The following is a 16,647-nucleotide window of genomic DNA, read 5'->3' as shown; positions in this document are numbered from 1 at the left end:
GGGAAAGAGAGTTTTCGTTTCAGAACCACTTAAAGGGCCTGAGAAGCTGGAGTTTTTACAAGCTCTTATTTGATTTGGTTGGTCGTTAACCAGTAATAAAACCATTGTGTTACTTTTTCTAAAGAACGCGTCATCTCTTTCACTTCAAATGACCAATTAGTGAAGTAACTTATAAAAACTCCAGCTCATCCCGAATTTTTCCTCTAAATCATCGATTTTTTCCTTGGTCTTCGATAGCTCAGTTCCAACGTACTGATTTTAAACCTATTTCAATTTTAGAGAGAGAGATTAGACTTAGAGAGACTAACCATATCCTAAACAAACGAAGGAAGGAAGTTTCACCGGGGATGTGACACACGGGGTTGTAATGTGATGGCATTGTTTTTTATCACATGATTTACTGGTCTTTCTACCAAATACGTACTTACAACCAATCACCTAAAAGTGACGTCATGTCTGAGGACTAGGTCAGTCTCGCATGCCAGACGACTAAATTCAAAAGAGTGTTGGGGTGTGCTAGTAGCAAAAACTGAAATATAGTTTACACAAACTATATTATTCTTAACTATCATAATATTATCATGTAACACCCGTTTAACTGTATTACACAAACTATATAAAAGCCTCCTAATTCCGAAGGGGTAGAGAGAGGAATCCTCGACCTTTCTAAAAAGCAAGAAAAAACGAAGCCATAAGGCTTACACTGCATTTGACGGATTGAATCTAATTTTTTCTTTGGTCTCACGCTGCATATATTTTGAAATCTGGGGATATATTAAACTTTCAATCTAGCATTTGTACGGAAACCCGGGGGTCACGCTTTTCATAAAAATAAGTGGCTTCATGTTTCATCCAAGAGCGTCATTTCTAGCGCCTTTGGGCTAGGCTACGTCATACCTTCCTTCGTTTCGAGCGTAAAACTCCTACTCTTCGGGCTATGAGCACTGCTCTTGTTTTGAATATTGAAATTCTCCAGATAAATCGCATGCGCACTGAGGTTTTAATGAAACAATAGAGAGTTTCGAAACCTAAGCTAATCAGCTGTGTTTTAAACATTCTTTTATTTAAAATCTCTATTGATAAACATCTTTTGTGAATGTTGTCTATTATGTTTAAACCTATTAATAAGCAATTCCCGGTGGGGGTCACTAGTGGCCGCCTATAGCAGTGCCTATAGACCAAGAGTAAGGCCTAAAAGCCTGGATCTGTCTATTGTGTAGACTACTTTGGGCTTTTAAAACCTAGGATCGGCAAGATTATACATAAAGGTTTTTTGTATTTCTTTTAGATCCTTGCAGATGAAAAGTTTCAAAAGAAATACGACCGGATGAAGATTTTCGAATTCGTATGGAACTTTGTTATTTGAGGTTAGTTTTAATATTTTCTGAGTGATATCGTATCACTCCAACTCTTAATTTAACACCAGCTGTTAACGTCAACCCCTTTTACAACGGGCCTTTATCCGCTTTTGCAAAACTCTGAGCTTACGCCATTAAACCCTATTCATACAAGGCTTTTAGGGGCAGTTCGAAACAAGGGGGGCTGTTCCTGTACCACCCCTTAACTTTTGATCTAGCGGGTCTTTTTGGATAAAATTTGACACACAAGATCCTCGTCATATAAGGTAACTTTTGACAAAAAAATTTGAAGACGCCACTCATCATGCCCAAAAGTGGGCAAAACCGAAAAATTTATTTGTTCTTAAATAGCTATTGTATTCTAATAAAGGCTTTAGAAAAAAATTCCCCGAGTCTAAAATGCTTATTTTATCCTAAATATTAAACAATACGGTTTAAGCGATATATTTGACATTAAGAATAAATTTGTATTGGAAATGTGTTAATTTTTGTGACACCTTACTGTCAGAAAAATCATCATGCTCAAGGTGCGGAAATTTTAGGTGTTAAGTTTTTTTTCATTTTGAAGCTAAATAAAAGTCAGTAATTTACAGAAAGTTTCATGCCAAAAGCTCTATTATTTCAGGATCTACACGCTTTTTTTATAAGAATACACTTTATAAAAATATCCATGATGAAAATGGCAAAATAATCTATCCTGGAATTTTGCTACTCAAGTTAAGAATGTCATTTTTACAGATGATCTGGAGTTTTTACAACGTCGGCTAAAGATTTCTTCCTGTGTATTTTACCGAACCAGTTCTATATTCGTGATATTATGGTTGTTACTATAACGAGGAACAAGAAGTAACAAGAAGTAACGAGAAGTAACAAGGAGTAACGAGAAGTAACGAGTAGGTAACGAGAAGTAACGAGAAGTAACGAGTTCTCAAATGAAAGTAACGAGTACCAAACCTAAGTAACGAGTACTTTAGTCAAGAAAATGACGCTCCATTGTCTTGCTTTTGTCACCGGTTAAGATACCTTGACAATTATAGCCTTAAAATTTACCTAATTAGATTTTGTCAATTTTAGTGATGACGTCATCATTTGGGCCCTTTTTGGTACTGGAATCCGGACACCTATATCTTGTGATTGGCTTGTCCGTTTCCTTTCGAATTTGGCATGTGACACCTTGACAATAATGCCTTGAAATTAACCTAATTAGATTTTGTCAATTTAGGTGATGACGTCATCCTTTGGGCCCTTTTTGGTACCCAAATCTAGACACGTTTGTTTTATTTATTTTATTCTTTGTCAAATTCGTCTTAAATCTCACAGTAACAAAACGTGTGATTGGTAAGGTCTTAAAGGGTTTCTTACGCCTTTTAAACGGGTACATAGCCTTAAGTTTTCCTCTAAAAGGGTTCAAAAATTTCTTTTGGTCAAAGAATTTGCTTATTCTGGTTAAAACAGCTTGAAATTGACTAGATGAAATAGTATATATGTTACATAAATATTCCTATTAACTCTTAGTTTTGAGTTCTGTTTTGACTAAAAGCACTTTGTAAGAGAAATAGAACGAACAAAATTTAGATTAACATAAAAGCTAAGTAAAATTGACACAATGGGCTTTCTTCTCAAAGTTTTACACCCATTTGTGCATATTCTCTGACAAAAATATCACAACTTTCAGACATTTCGTGGCTAAAGAAAAACAGATCTGTATAAAACCTTAAGTACATTGGCGCTTTATAAAGCTAAGGGGACAAGAGTCCAACGGAGCGGTATGCACAAGGGTTAAAATGAGAAAAAATAGGAAATATTTTGTGAATTTTACAAACTCTACAGGAACTGTCAATTTTCCCCATATTTTGGTCAAAGCTGAGAGAAAGATTTTTGATTTAAATGATGACGTCATCACCAAAATTTACAAAATCTAATCAGATTAATTCCAAGGCATTATTGTCAAGGTGTCACATGCCAAATTTGAAAGGAAACAGACAAGCCAATCACGAGATATAGGTGCCTGAAAAAAAAAATCTAGAAATGACGTCATCAATCTTAAAACAATTAACCGGTGACAAAAGCAAGACAATGGAGCGTCATTTTCTTGACTAAAGTACTCGTTACTTAGGTTTGGTACTCGTTACTTTCATTTGAGAACTCGTTACTTCTCGTTACTTCTCGTTACCTACTCGTTACTTTCATTTGAGAACTTGCTACTTCTCGTTACCTACTCGTTACTTCTCGTTACTTCTTGTTACTTCTCGTTACTTCTTGTTACTTCTCGCTACTTCTTGTTACTTCTCGTTACTTCTTGTTACTTCTTTCTCCTCGTTATAGTAACAGCCTTATATTATGCTGTACACCCCCATAAAATACAAGTACCCTCTAGGTCCCGAGGTCCCGAGATAAAAATCCCTGAAAAAGATAATTGTACCCATAGGTCCCGAAGTACCCGAGGTCCCGAGATGAAAATCCCTGCAAAAAATAATTGTACTCTTAGGTCCCAAGGTCCCGAGAGGAGAATATACCAAATACACCCCACAATATACATACATCCCAAAGGTCCCGAGGTCCCGAGATGAGAATATACCAAATACACCCCAAAATGTACATATAAACCCTTGGTCCCAAAGGTCCCGAGGTCCCGAGATGAGAATACATACATACATACACATATACATGTACCCCCTAAGAAACAATTCAATAACGCTTGATAGCGGGTAAAATACCCTTTTAGTATTTACAAAGTACACAAAGAACGGTGCACAATATGAGCACTTCTTATAAGCATCTACTTTATAAGAATCAAATCAATAACTCTTGATAGACGGTGATATACCTTTCGGTAATTAGTTCTTACAAAGTAAACAAGGGATGGCGCACAATATGAGCATATTTACTTTTCTTATAAGCGTCTACTTTATAAGAATCAAATCAATAGTGCTTGATAGCGGGTAATATACCCTTCAGTTATTAGTTCTTTCAAAGTAAACCAGGGATGGCGCACAATATGAGCATATTTATTTTTCTTATAAGCTTCTATTTTATATGAATCAAATCAAAAATCAGTAAGTCTTGATAGACGATAGATTTTTTTTCTCATTGATGCAACCTTACGAGATAATTCTACAAAAAGTTTGTAAATTAGTCTTAGATAGGACCTTGACTCAAGGCGCTCCCATGAAAATCTTGTGAACACCTATTGACTGTGTTAACCAATACATCCCGTACTTAATTATACCCCTTTCTCAAAGACCCGGTAGGGATTTTTTCAGCTAGTGGGGGAGGGATAAAAATAACGGACTGAAATCGATGGGGATTTCTATTCCCAAATTTTTTATGGCTGTGCATTTAACTTCTTTTGTTTTCAAGTCATAAAATTCACTGGGGATGGGAAAATATAGCACAACGTTTTGCACGAGTATTGGTTTATTTGATTATTTTTAGTAGGGACAAAAATAAAATTGAGGATAATTTCTCATGCAACCAGAGACGATGATTTGGCTGATTTTTCCAGTGGAAAGCGTTCCCAGTGGGTCTGTGAGAATGGGGTGTTTAATTTATGACCGAAAACTCTCAATCTTTTCCTTGAAGTAGTAGATCTTGAATTAACTTTCATCTCAAATACTTGTTTTCCCCATGCAGTTTGAATATTAGGCGAAATTTTCGACTTAAAGTCGTCTTGTTTGGTATAATCTCGGGACCTTGGGACCAAGGGGGTATATGTATATTTTGGGGTGTATTTAGTATATTCACATCTCGGGACCTCGGTGACCAAGGGGGTATATGTATATTTTGGGGTGTATTTAGTATATTCACATCTCGGGACCTCGGGACCTTTGTGACCAAGGGGGTATATGTAAATTTTGGGGTGTATTTGGTATATTCTCATCTCGGGACCTTGGGACCTTTGGGACCAAGGGGGCATATGTATATTTTGGGATGTATTTTGTATATTCTCATCTCGGGACCTCGGGCCCTTTGGGACCAAGGGGGTATATGTATATTATTATTATTATTATTACAACGAGTACAAATTTCAGGCACGCCGTGGGCCTCTAGAACTGGTCTTTGTTTATTGGTCAGCCTCGGTGACCCTTCAAATCGGTTCCGCGATTTTCTTCCCGCTGAGGAAGCTCTGGATCAAAATTTTGGAACATTTAAAACCTATTTCCAGATCTCACTTTGATTTCTAAACTTTCTTCCGATCGGGTTAACTTTTTGGGTACTTTTAGCGTGTGTTGTTTTTACAGATCATAATGTGGTGTTTCAAGATGGCGGCTCAAGCGATAAGTCGATAAAGTGTTGTTCCAAAGTATTTCCAGTGTGAATCTGTTGCAAGCTTCAATTTCTGTCATTTATTTTTCTAACTCGGCAAATCAAACACATGATTTTCATCAAGGGGATTCTTTTTCTACATCTTTTGAAGGTTTAAAGCCGTTTGCTCAAGTTTTTGTTTATGTTGAATTTTTCTGATACTTTTTATTGTTGCTTTTTATTACAGTACAGTAGTTTTTGCAATAAAAACTCTAGAGGGGCGGGGGTGATGGTGTTATAATGCTATTGGAATTTGATAAAGCATACAAAAGTACAGCTACTGTCTAAATTTGATAAAGACTGGATGCAATCGTTCTTTTTTTGGACTTGGACGTGTTTGGCTTCAGACGACCCTGCCGATACACCGTACATTCCAGCGTTATTTTTTGTCTGGTGTTTTCTTCATTAAATTTTCAAAAGTGCACACCGGACTGTCTGGTACATTTTTCTCTCAGAAACAAAGTACACCGGAACTTTTGTCCAGTGATTTATCCATATATTTGTGCGCACCTGACAAACTGCACTGGAATGTCATGTGTATCGGTAAGGTTGTGGCTTCAGTCATATTATATAAGGCGGATCGCAAAAAATTGTTTGGTTCCCGTCATTTCTACTTTAAAAAGTGGGTCGTTCGATCGGTCGATCGAAATTATTTTCTGTTAAAGAAACAAACAGCTACATCTTGTTGAAAGGGAATCGGCGTGGACTGGTCCGAATTAAAAAATTGAGAAACCGTCAACCGTGGATAAACTGGTTTTCAGTTTACTCTCCATTAGCACGCGGCTCGCTACTTCGATTTGAAAATTTGTAAACACAGAGCGTGCAGAGGTTGACAGTAGGAATCCAGAAAAACAGCGGAAAAGCTTTCAGACTTACAGACTCTACCTGCTGCTGTGGTACAGTGGTCATGGTCCCGTGGTCATCAACCTTGATTCCGGTACGGGAGATCAAGGTTCTATTCTTACTCACGGCAGCTCGCTTGGCAAGTGAGGGAACCTTCGCCCGGGTTCACCCATGCCATGTGAGGGGAATTGGGTAGTCAGTCCAAGGTGCTGACGGGACACTAACTTGGTGTCTATAGTTGCGAAAATAGGCTTCTCAGCCTCCTGCAACTCAACCACATAGACATAGACGTAAATCAGGGTCGGTCAGATGATGGGAACCAAATGATGACGATCACACAGTTTTTGTTGAAATTGATCAAATTATTTTTCACGCAGTTCTGAACAGCAGATTTTTCTGATCTTTGCGCACGTTTTTGGCCTCAACTAAATGGTTGATATATATGGAATGAATGGTGACAACAGTTTTTACATATCTTTTATCGGACTTGCAGAAAGCGGACTGCGGAAAGTTATGAGAAATGATTTCTAGATTTTTTAATGAAGTATATATACCAATACCATCAAGTTACACAACATGGCCACTCTCTGGCAAATTGTGTTTTTCTAGAGTGTGCGGTTTGTGACTACTGTAGTAGCTTAAAATTGTTAATTGCAACCAGTTACAATTTCTGGTAGGAGCTGCAGCGAATTGTGACAAGGTGTTATATATTGGAAGTCGGTAAAGTATACAGACTAAAATTGTTCCTGCTTTAGAAATTTATGAAGGATAACAAGAATCGCAAAATTGCGACTAAATATTTCCTCAAAAATGAAGGTCATTATTGACATATATAAAAAAGCACACATAATAAAGTATACATATATGAATGTATTCAGTGACTACGATGGAGACTTGCAATCATTGGATATCATCACACCAAATAGACTGAGACTTGGACGAAACAACGACAGAAGTCCAACCGGTGAATTCAGATTGTCAGGAAATTCATCAAAGATCATTCTACAAAATCAAGCAATCTTCGATTCTTGGTTCGAGCTATGGTTAACCTCACACGTCCCAGGACTCATCGCCAAGCCAAAGTGGTTCAAATCAGACACCAGCTTAAAGAAAGGTGACGTTGTTCTATTTACCAAGCAAGATTCACCGATACGTTCAAATTACCAGTTTGGAATGGTCGAATCCGTTGAAATCGATCGAGACGAGAAAGTTCGAAAAGTTAAGGTTCGTTATCAAAATGCTTCAGAGAATACTCATCGTTTTACATTTCGTTCAGTTCGAAATCTTGTGGTTATTCATCGTGTGGATGAAACCTCTATGATGTTGTACCTGTATAATGCTAATCAATTTGCCACCTGTGGTGGGGCAGTGTAGGGTGAACTGCACCCTAATTCAATTAGATTTAATTACTTTTAACAAAACATTCAAAATACAAAAAGAACTTATACGTAGGACAATTATATTTTTTATTGCATCGCAAATGACTTGTATTTATATTCCCTAGGCAATTATCGTAGGCAATTATCGCTAGATATTATATCAATTTTTTACAATTTCAATTCAACTCAATCATTCAATTCTGAAACTTACACAAGAAGGATGTATGTGGAAGATGTTGAGATGCGTTTTTAGATTCAAGTTTTAGAGTTCAATATTTCAAGTTCAATCTTTTATCAATCATTTCATGTACCTGTATTCACTTGCCTTCAAATTTGGCATGTGGCTATCCGTTTGAATGTTGGGGAATTTGAGCAAAGATTGGAATCAGCTTCCGTTTGTAACTGGTTGATTATGTTCAAACTGAAAAATTGATTGAAAAATTACAATTAGAAAATAAACTAGAGAAATTGATTATTGACAGTCGAGTACTGAGCGATCTTTTCAAGTCATCTCTATACAAAAAAGAAAAGCAAAAAGACCTATCGAATGAGAACATCATAATGTTCCACCGCAGAGTAACTTGTGTTTTGAATCTATCAAAGCAATTAAAACACTAGAAATCTTCAAATCCCACGATATCCAAAAACTCGAGAACACGCAAGCAAAATGATTTTGCAACGGTATAAATTGAAACTTGAAAATGTTATTAACACTTAGTTAATTGGCATAATTAGTGAGATTAGATATAATTTGATCATTTTTCCGATTTCATTTTTAGGGCCTGTCTTCTTTGGAATCAAGATGGAGCAAGAAACGAAGACTTTTTATAAGAACAAAAAACACATCAAGCATTTGCTTTGCGTTTGTTTTTTTTACCAAAGCTGTGAAGATCACATGTCAGAAGGATAAGCGAGCAATAGAAGAACATAATAATTTGCACAACACTCTTGTATCACAGAACCCGGTGGGGACCTACAGCGGGAAATTTCTATTGCAAAATATCTTAACGGGGAAGAAAATTTGGGGTTTTAAATGGTCTGGGAAAAATTGCGCCGGCGTGTACTTTTGTTATCTCTTCAAAATTTTCATCATTTCCCCCTAAATTTTTCAAGTTTATCCCCTTTGGAAAGTTCTATCGGCTATCTGAGCCCCTCAGAATGACTTAATTACTCAATATGGAGTTTTTCTCTCCCCAATTCATAAACGGATGATAATACATTGTCCCGGGACATTTACTAACACGCATAGACGTACATTTTCTATATTTCATATATAATAGAACACCCCTTTCTCAGTGACCCAGTGAAGTTTTGAAACCCACCGCGGGTCTTAATATAGGATCTCCAAAGCTCACTAAGTGATAACCTTTAACTTCCTCTGGTAGGGAAAAATTGACTTTCAACTAATATTCAAGAATTCTTAAAAAAACTGAGATCGACCGGGGTAAGACGGTAAGACCATAAATAAGATCTTTGATTTGGGTTCTATGCAATTTCTTTCACCGGGTAATTCATCATTCAGTGGAGCTGACCGGGTCACTGATATAGGGGTGTAATAAATGAATTTGTATATATAATCTCCGTGGATACAATCGGGTGCATAGTTCTTCGTGCTTCGATGGTGAACAAACGATTTTTCTGTCGTGTTTTAGTCAAGTTGACAATTAAGAGTCATGTCTACCTGAGAACGATCTCGATTATCGGTTCACCCGTTGGTCCCTATAAAAGGCAACGAATGAATTAAAAAAAATTGTCATGAAACTAATTTTGCGGTATATTCAGGGCTTCATTAGATTATTGAGCTTATCTTTAGATAGAAGTCAACGACCTTAAATAGGGGTGTATGACAAAATTATTTTATTACTAGAAGAAAAGATACATATTAAAATGGTATAAAGGATGACGATAAAACCAGGTGAAACATTCGAGAACGAAATACCTTTTCCTAATTAATGTTGTATGTGCAATATGACGATGCGTTGACTTCTCGATCCGGGATACTTGATAGCTGTACCATTATTCGGCAAGTCCATTTGGAATATCTAGAAAGAAAAGCAATATATTCAAATTATTTTAATCTTCAACTGGCAAAACCACATCTTAATACCGATCAAATATGAAACAGCGTTTCAAAACCTTTCTAACATTTTTAAATGTCCATCATGTGGCGTTAGAAGATCTTTACAGTCCCCAAACCGGTGAAATTCTGTACTCAAATACCTTACGTAACTGCCGCTTCAGGTGGATTAAACTTCGCGTGGAGTAATTGAAAATGGCATCGACCTCTAACGTTAGAGGTCAATGAAAATGGTAAATTCGTAATTTTCATGAGTTTTGGCCCTTTTCGCAAAACTTAGTTCTTGCTATAAATTGAAAATCCGTTAAAACTAAAGAAATTTGGTGAAATCTAGTGAAAAAGAGGCTGCTTCGCAGCGAATTTTTTAAAATTCTCAATTCTCTAAAAAAAGTACATGCAAAAATTAATCGACTTAGGGTAGTCTAGCATGCTAGACGACTTAACTCGGTAAAAAATAGGAAGTAGAAAACTTGACAGAAGCATCAATATAGTCGTCTAGAATATTTTGTACACAACAAACTTTTCATAAAAATTCTCTTTTTTCATGTTTTTGGATAACATTTTCAGGGGGTCTTGTTGGTTTGATTTGGTTTTTTTTTCTTTCTTTCACTTAGAAATTCTCATTGGCTGAAATTTTTATTTGTTTATATATTTTGTTGTATATGATTGTTTTCTCACCCCGCAGAAATCTGCGGGCCCTGCTGGAACTCCCGTAAGCTACGGAAACCACCTTAGCCCAGTCGTTTATTTTAACCATATCCCGACATAAAAATTTCCCGCTTTCAACAAAAACGTTATAAACGACTGGATTCCCAGTCTAACTTAGGGTAATAATAGCGGTATTCTAAGTCGCGTCATTAAGACAAAAGTGACGAGAAAGTAAAAAATCTCACCTTCGTTGTGAGACAGGGAGATAGGAAAGCAAAACATCACTCGCACACTCGCATGAGACAGGGATGTAATATGGTATATTTCCTTTGTTGTGACACAGGGAGGTGCGAGAGGCGGGAGAGCTAAAATACCACTCGCGTGATACAGGGATAATACGTATCTGATAAAATAGTATTTCTTCCCACTATTTTACCGAGCTTTTTACGTTGCCTTAATATACATTAATGCTTGTGAGAAAGCATAGAAAAGCAAGCTTTTATCCCCTATTGATCGTGATATAAAGAGGGCCTTAGATAATATCCTTGAACTCATTCGCATGTCAATGACCTTCTTAAAGTAACTCTCACAGGAATCTGCAAAGACGTCATCCTAATAGACGTAATAAAAAACTTACCATTGTTGAAAGAATAACTTTTCGTAATCACTTGGGAATATAATTACTACTTGCATCGTGTTTACGTCATATGTCTTATCTCTTCACTTTTTCTACCGTGTAGGAGTGCCAAACATGAGATTTCTATAAGGAAATTTGAAAAACTTCACCGCAGAAATATTTTCAATATTTTGCTCAATTTTTCGACTGCAAGTTGTGGGGTAGCAGAAATATATATCAATGTGTTCCTTATAAGAGCCGCTAAACGAATATCGTATTTTTGTTTTCACCACGACGTGTTATTGAACGTTTTAAGTACTTTTTGTTTTAAGCCTTTGATCTTTCTTTTTTTTCTTTTGTTTAGCGTGGCGCTAAATGATGTGATTACTCATTTTTTTGTCGTTTAAAATATGACAGTGTGCTCGACTGATTGACAATAATTGAATGCAATAAATGAACTTAAATTTGACTAACAAAAAACATGCCTAAAAATGACCTAGCCTAATGTCCAGACCTAAACCGGACCCAACCTAAATGTGCATAAAAGGAGGCACAAAAAGCAAACAAGAAAGACACGACAAAGTAAAAATCTATCTTTAATAGCAACAAAGAAAAAAATGTGGCTCAAAGTTTTAAAGCATTTAAATAGCTTGTAAACAGTAGACCTTTTTTTAAAGAGGCAGCCATATTGAATAATTATGTACTCCAGCATAAAAACAATGATACAGCCATGCATAATTACTGCATCATGCATATTTTAAAAATTATACATGGCTGTATCATTGTTTTTATGCTGGAGTACATAATTATTCAACATGGCTGCCTCTTTAAAAGGTCTATTTAGTTCAGTAGGTATAGAGAATTCAAAATTTGAAAACAGACACTACATTGGTTTACAAGACTAGACTAGAGAAAGATGTCAACCATCCAAACGGTTCATGAAAAAAATTAAAGTATTTATCAAAAAAAGGTTCTCTTTTTTTGGTGATCAATACACCGTTTAACAGGTGTCGGTTGCGCACGCGTATGAACAATTTTCTATTGTTTTGATTTTGGCAACCACAAGAAACGTCACTCTCCCCTAACATCCAGTTCTCATAAGAAAACCCAGCCAGCCAGCAGAGAAATGGTAGGTAAAGAACTCCTTTTAATCATAACTTCTTTTCCTCTTGATGAATTTTTGTGAAATTTTCAGGAGAGATACATAAAATTGTCATTAATATCATGTTCAAACATCTAAAACATTCTCTTTAAAGGAAGGGAAAAAAATGACAATGTTTACATTTCTCTAACCTTCCAGCCACAGTACTAAAGTGAGCATTTTTATCTACCACCTCTACGGTGGAGATGGCGAGACTGTTAAACGGTGTATTCCAACAAACAACAATCAATATACCGTAACAGGGTCCCACGGTGTAAACATTATCAACCAACAAAACCCACAACCCCAAAATTGTAAAAATAAGTCAATATAATTTCTATCAACAATTTCTCGTAAAATGTTTTTTTTCCAACATTCTGACTGTCTGATACCAATCATGGCTGGAGTCATCATGTGTAAGAGTGACTGTGTATAACAACAAAAGTTTATTGAAAATCATCCCACAGTCAAGCTAAAGATTTATCAACCAAACAAAACTGACGCCAAGTCAAATCTGTCGCTTAAAAATTTCCATGAAAATTACATTCGAAACTTATCTCATAAAATACTTTTTTCAACATTCTGGAGGTGTTCAAAGTTAGAGGTATCATATGTAGAGCCAAGCAATACATGAAAAGTCATTTGCTATCCCATTTGCCATGAGATATACAAGTCAAGAAATCAAACAATAACCAACAAATCATGTCTCTTCACTTTCATGTCACATCGTGTTTATATGGGGTAACCAGAAAGTCAATCCACAAGAACAGCCATCTTCCTTTATTATGGAGTGTTCCAAAACTATTGGTAGGTTGTTTGGAAGTAAAGAAACCCACACAGTTTGATTTATTTTAAAGATTTAACTTGGTGAAAACAAACTGCATCTTTCTAGCAAAAACTCATGTTTCAACCTGCTACATAACAATTGCCAGTCGGGTCTGCTACTAACATGTAATAGTTTTATTATAACCGGGCTTGAGAATTCGTAAGGAACTTGTAACATATATTATATATATAGTTTATCAGTCGACTCGAATCATGATACATTACTTATACTTCACTGGGTGCATTTTTCTCTGTGAAATTAAAAACGGGCGTCAGTCAGGGCGTACGGAAGGCGTTTTGACACGGGAAATTATGAAGGAGAAATCCCGTTATAACAAATATTCCCCTTTTGGAAAACGGGAAATATTTAAAAATATTTCTCACAAAGTTATATATATACTGAAGATGTAATATCAGTCATTTTAAGGAAAGGAAAAGATTTGATATATAAGCAGCTTAAAAAGATCTAAATTAAAAAGAAAAGAATGTTTTTGTATTTTTGAAGATTATACATTTTTTGATTTATTATATTTTTGAAATCATTCCAATATCAGATGAAAAACTTTGAAACAAAAGACAGATGGTCAATTTAAAAGAATGAGAAACACAAAACCACCAAATAACAACTCTCAACACACATATATAAATAGAAAACAAAAACTATGCCTGAAGTCCCAGACTTGTGACCGGTTCAAAGTGACTTTACACGTGTTACGGGTACCCAACACTCAGTCTCCCTCAGGCAATATCTAAAACCGACCCGCAGTTCCAAACACATAAACAAACTAAATAATAAAATAAAATTAAGAAGAGAAACAAGCTAAAATATATTTATAACTGATCCATTTCTATATGGGCAAAAACTATGTTTTTCAGGAGTTTGCGGTTTTCTTAAAGTTTGTAGCTTAATGGCAGTCAGTTACAATTTTTAGAAGAAGCTGCAGAGAGTTACGACAAAGTGTTATTAGGGTTTTATCAAGTAAACAAAAAAGTACAGTTTCTATGTAATGAAAACTAAAAATGGTTCTGCACTAAAATTATGGCATGTATCTTTATTTTGGGTTTGACTTTTTGGAAATTTTCTTATTTATTTGTAGTATAACACTTTGGTCAAATATGGATATTGTCTACACCCAACAGAAAAAAAATGTATTATAACTGTAGGTTAGTATTCTTGTAATAGCCGACTTGTGAGCTAACCAGGAAAAGTATGAGCTTGAAATTTGACATGGATCTTTCCATCCATAATGGCTGCCAGCACCCAAAAAATTATAGCCTGAAACTTTGTAGAATTCCCAGCAGGGGGGGTTAGGGTATAATTATGGAGAAATTCACCAGTTTCCCTTCCTTCATTCTTCATCTCAGTCTTGTATTTTTGTAGGAAAATAACTAACGTCTGATTTCTGTATTTTTAAAGGAAAATTACTTGTTTTGTATTTTTGAAGGAAAATAACTAACATCGCAGCTGATTGGGCCATTCTGAATCCATTTCTATATCATATGAAAGATATTCACTTAAAAAAAAATTTCACCTAAGCTCAAGCGTACTCTGGACTTGACTCAGAGAGGCAGCGAAATTTTAAAAAGGAAATACTTTCCTTGCGAAATACAGTGAACATATAGTCAGGTAGAATTACATAACTACCCTAGGCAAAAATGGTGTACAGATTAAATATTGCGCAGGGGTCCAGGAACATGTCAGGATTCACAAAAAAAAAAGCCCTACCACCAAGAAGATGGAAACACCCTCAAATCCATAATGGCGAGCATGGTACTTTTTTCTACAATTAATTAAGGGGGACCCTTGATATTTTATTTTCAATGATTTTCCAATGTCAAAAATAACTAGACAGGGAACACCCTCTTGATGAGTAGATGAAAAAAATGGGGTCACTTTTGAAATTTGGACCACGTGGTCCCAAGATATGACCTCTAAAGTCCAAAAAATGACGATTTTGATGACGTCAGCATTTTTACTAAGAGTTTAACTTTCTATTTTTTACTCCTGGAACGCTGCGGGCAGAACGGATGGCCCAGAAGTGGTTCCCTTATTGTTCACTGTATTTCGCAAGGAAAGTATTTCCTTTTTAAATTTCGCTGCCTCTCTGAGTCAAGTCCAGGAGTACGCTTGAGCTTAGGTGAAATTTTTTTTTAAGTGAATATCTTTCATATATAGAAATGGATTCAGAATGGCCCAATCAGCTGCGATGTTAGTTATTTTCCTTCAAAAATACAAAACAAGTAATTTTCCTTTAAAAATACAAAAATCAGACGTTAGTTATTTTCCTACAAAAACACAAGACTGAGATGAAGAATGAAGGAAGGGAAACTGGTGAATTTCTCCATAATTATATCCTAACCCCCCTGCTGGGAATTCTACAAAGTTTCAGGCTATAATTCTTTGGGTGCTGGCAGGCATTATGGATGGAAAGATCCATGTCAAATTTCAAGCTCATACCTTTCCTGGTTAGCTCACAAGTCGGCTATTACAAGAATACTAACCTAGTGACTAAAATGAACAAAAAGTTTAATTACACTAGACTAACTAACATCCCAAACGAGCGAGGTTCCTGGACTTTTCAACCGGCAGATAATTGCCATTGTATCGAACGCTGATCTAACATTTGCTCGCATCTCATCAAAATTATCCCTTTCACCCCTTTGACCCTCTAACCCTTAACCCTCTTAGCTCTTTTGGCTGACCTTCCAGCCTCGGCTGGTTTATTTACAATAAATAGTTTGTTTAAATTATTCTTGAACGATTTCATCGATGTTGCTTCTGCCACGTATTTTTGGAAGAGCGTTCCATGTTGAGATAGTTCTATAAAAGAAGGACTCCATCGTCCGTGAAATTCATCTGAAGCTCGTGTATATGCTTTCTACATGGTCGCGTCCTTTTAATAAACTTTTTTGGTGTTGTTTTACTATCATAGATGTGGATATGCTTATACACCTGGACCATGTCACAGAAAAGTCTTCGAAACTCAAGGGATGGTAGCCCCAAGCGGCGTCTTAGTCTTTCTGCATATGGTAACCGTGAGATTGGTTTTACTAGTTTTGTCGCACGTCTTTGGACACTCTCGATCAGGTTGATAGATCGACGTAATCTTAGTTGCCATACTGATTGAGCATAGTTTAAATGTGGTTGTGCAAAGTTGGTAAAAAGTGTCTGGAATATGCGAGGACTAGGGTCTTCAAATCCTCTTTTGAGCAATCCCAACATAGAATTAGCTTTGTTTACTTGCTTAGCGATAATGTTCTTCAAATGAGAGTTCTGAGTCTATCAAAACAGCGAGATCTTTTTCTGTGAAGACATGTTCAAGTTGCTCTCTATTTAGTTATGATACGGGTGTGCATGCTTTATGTTCTCGAATTTACCTTCCGTTAAAACGTGGCATTTGGCGGGGTGGAATTTCAACAGCCACTCGCGGAACCATCTTTTAAGAGCTTCAATG

The sequence above is a fragment of the Clytia hemisphaerica genome, unplaced genomic scaffold (genome assembly GCF_902728285.1).
Source record: "Clytia hemisphaerica strain Z4C2 unplaced genomic scaffold, Clytia hemisphaerica genome assembly, whole genome shotgun sequence".
Lineage (NCBI taxonomy): Eukaryota > Metazoa > Cnidaria > Hydrozoa > Leptothecata > Clytiidae > Clytia > Clytia hemisphaerica.
Note: the sequence above shows the minus strand (reverse complement) of the source record.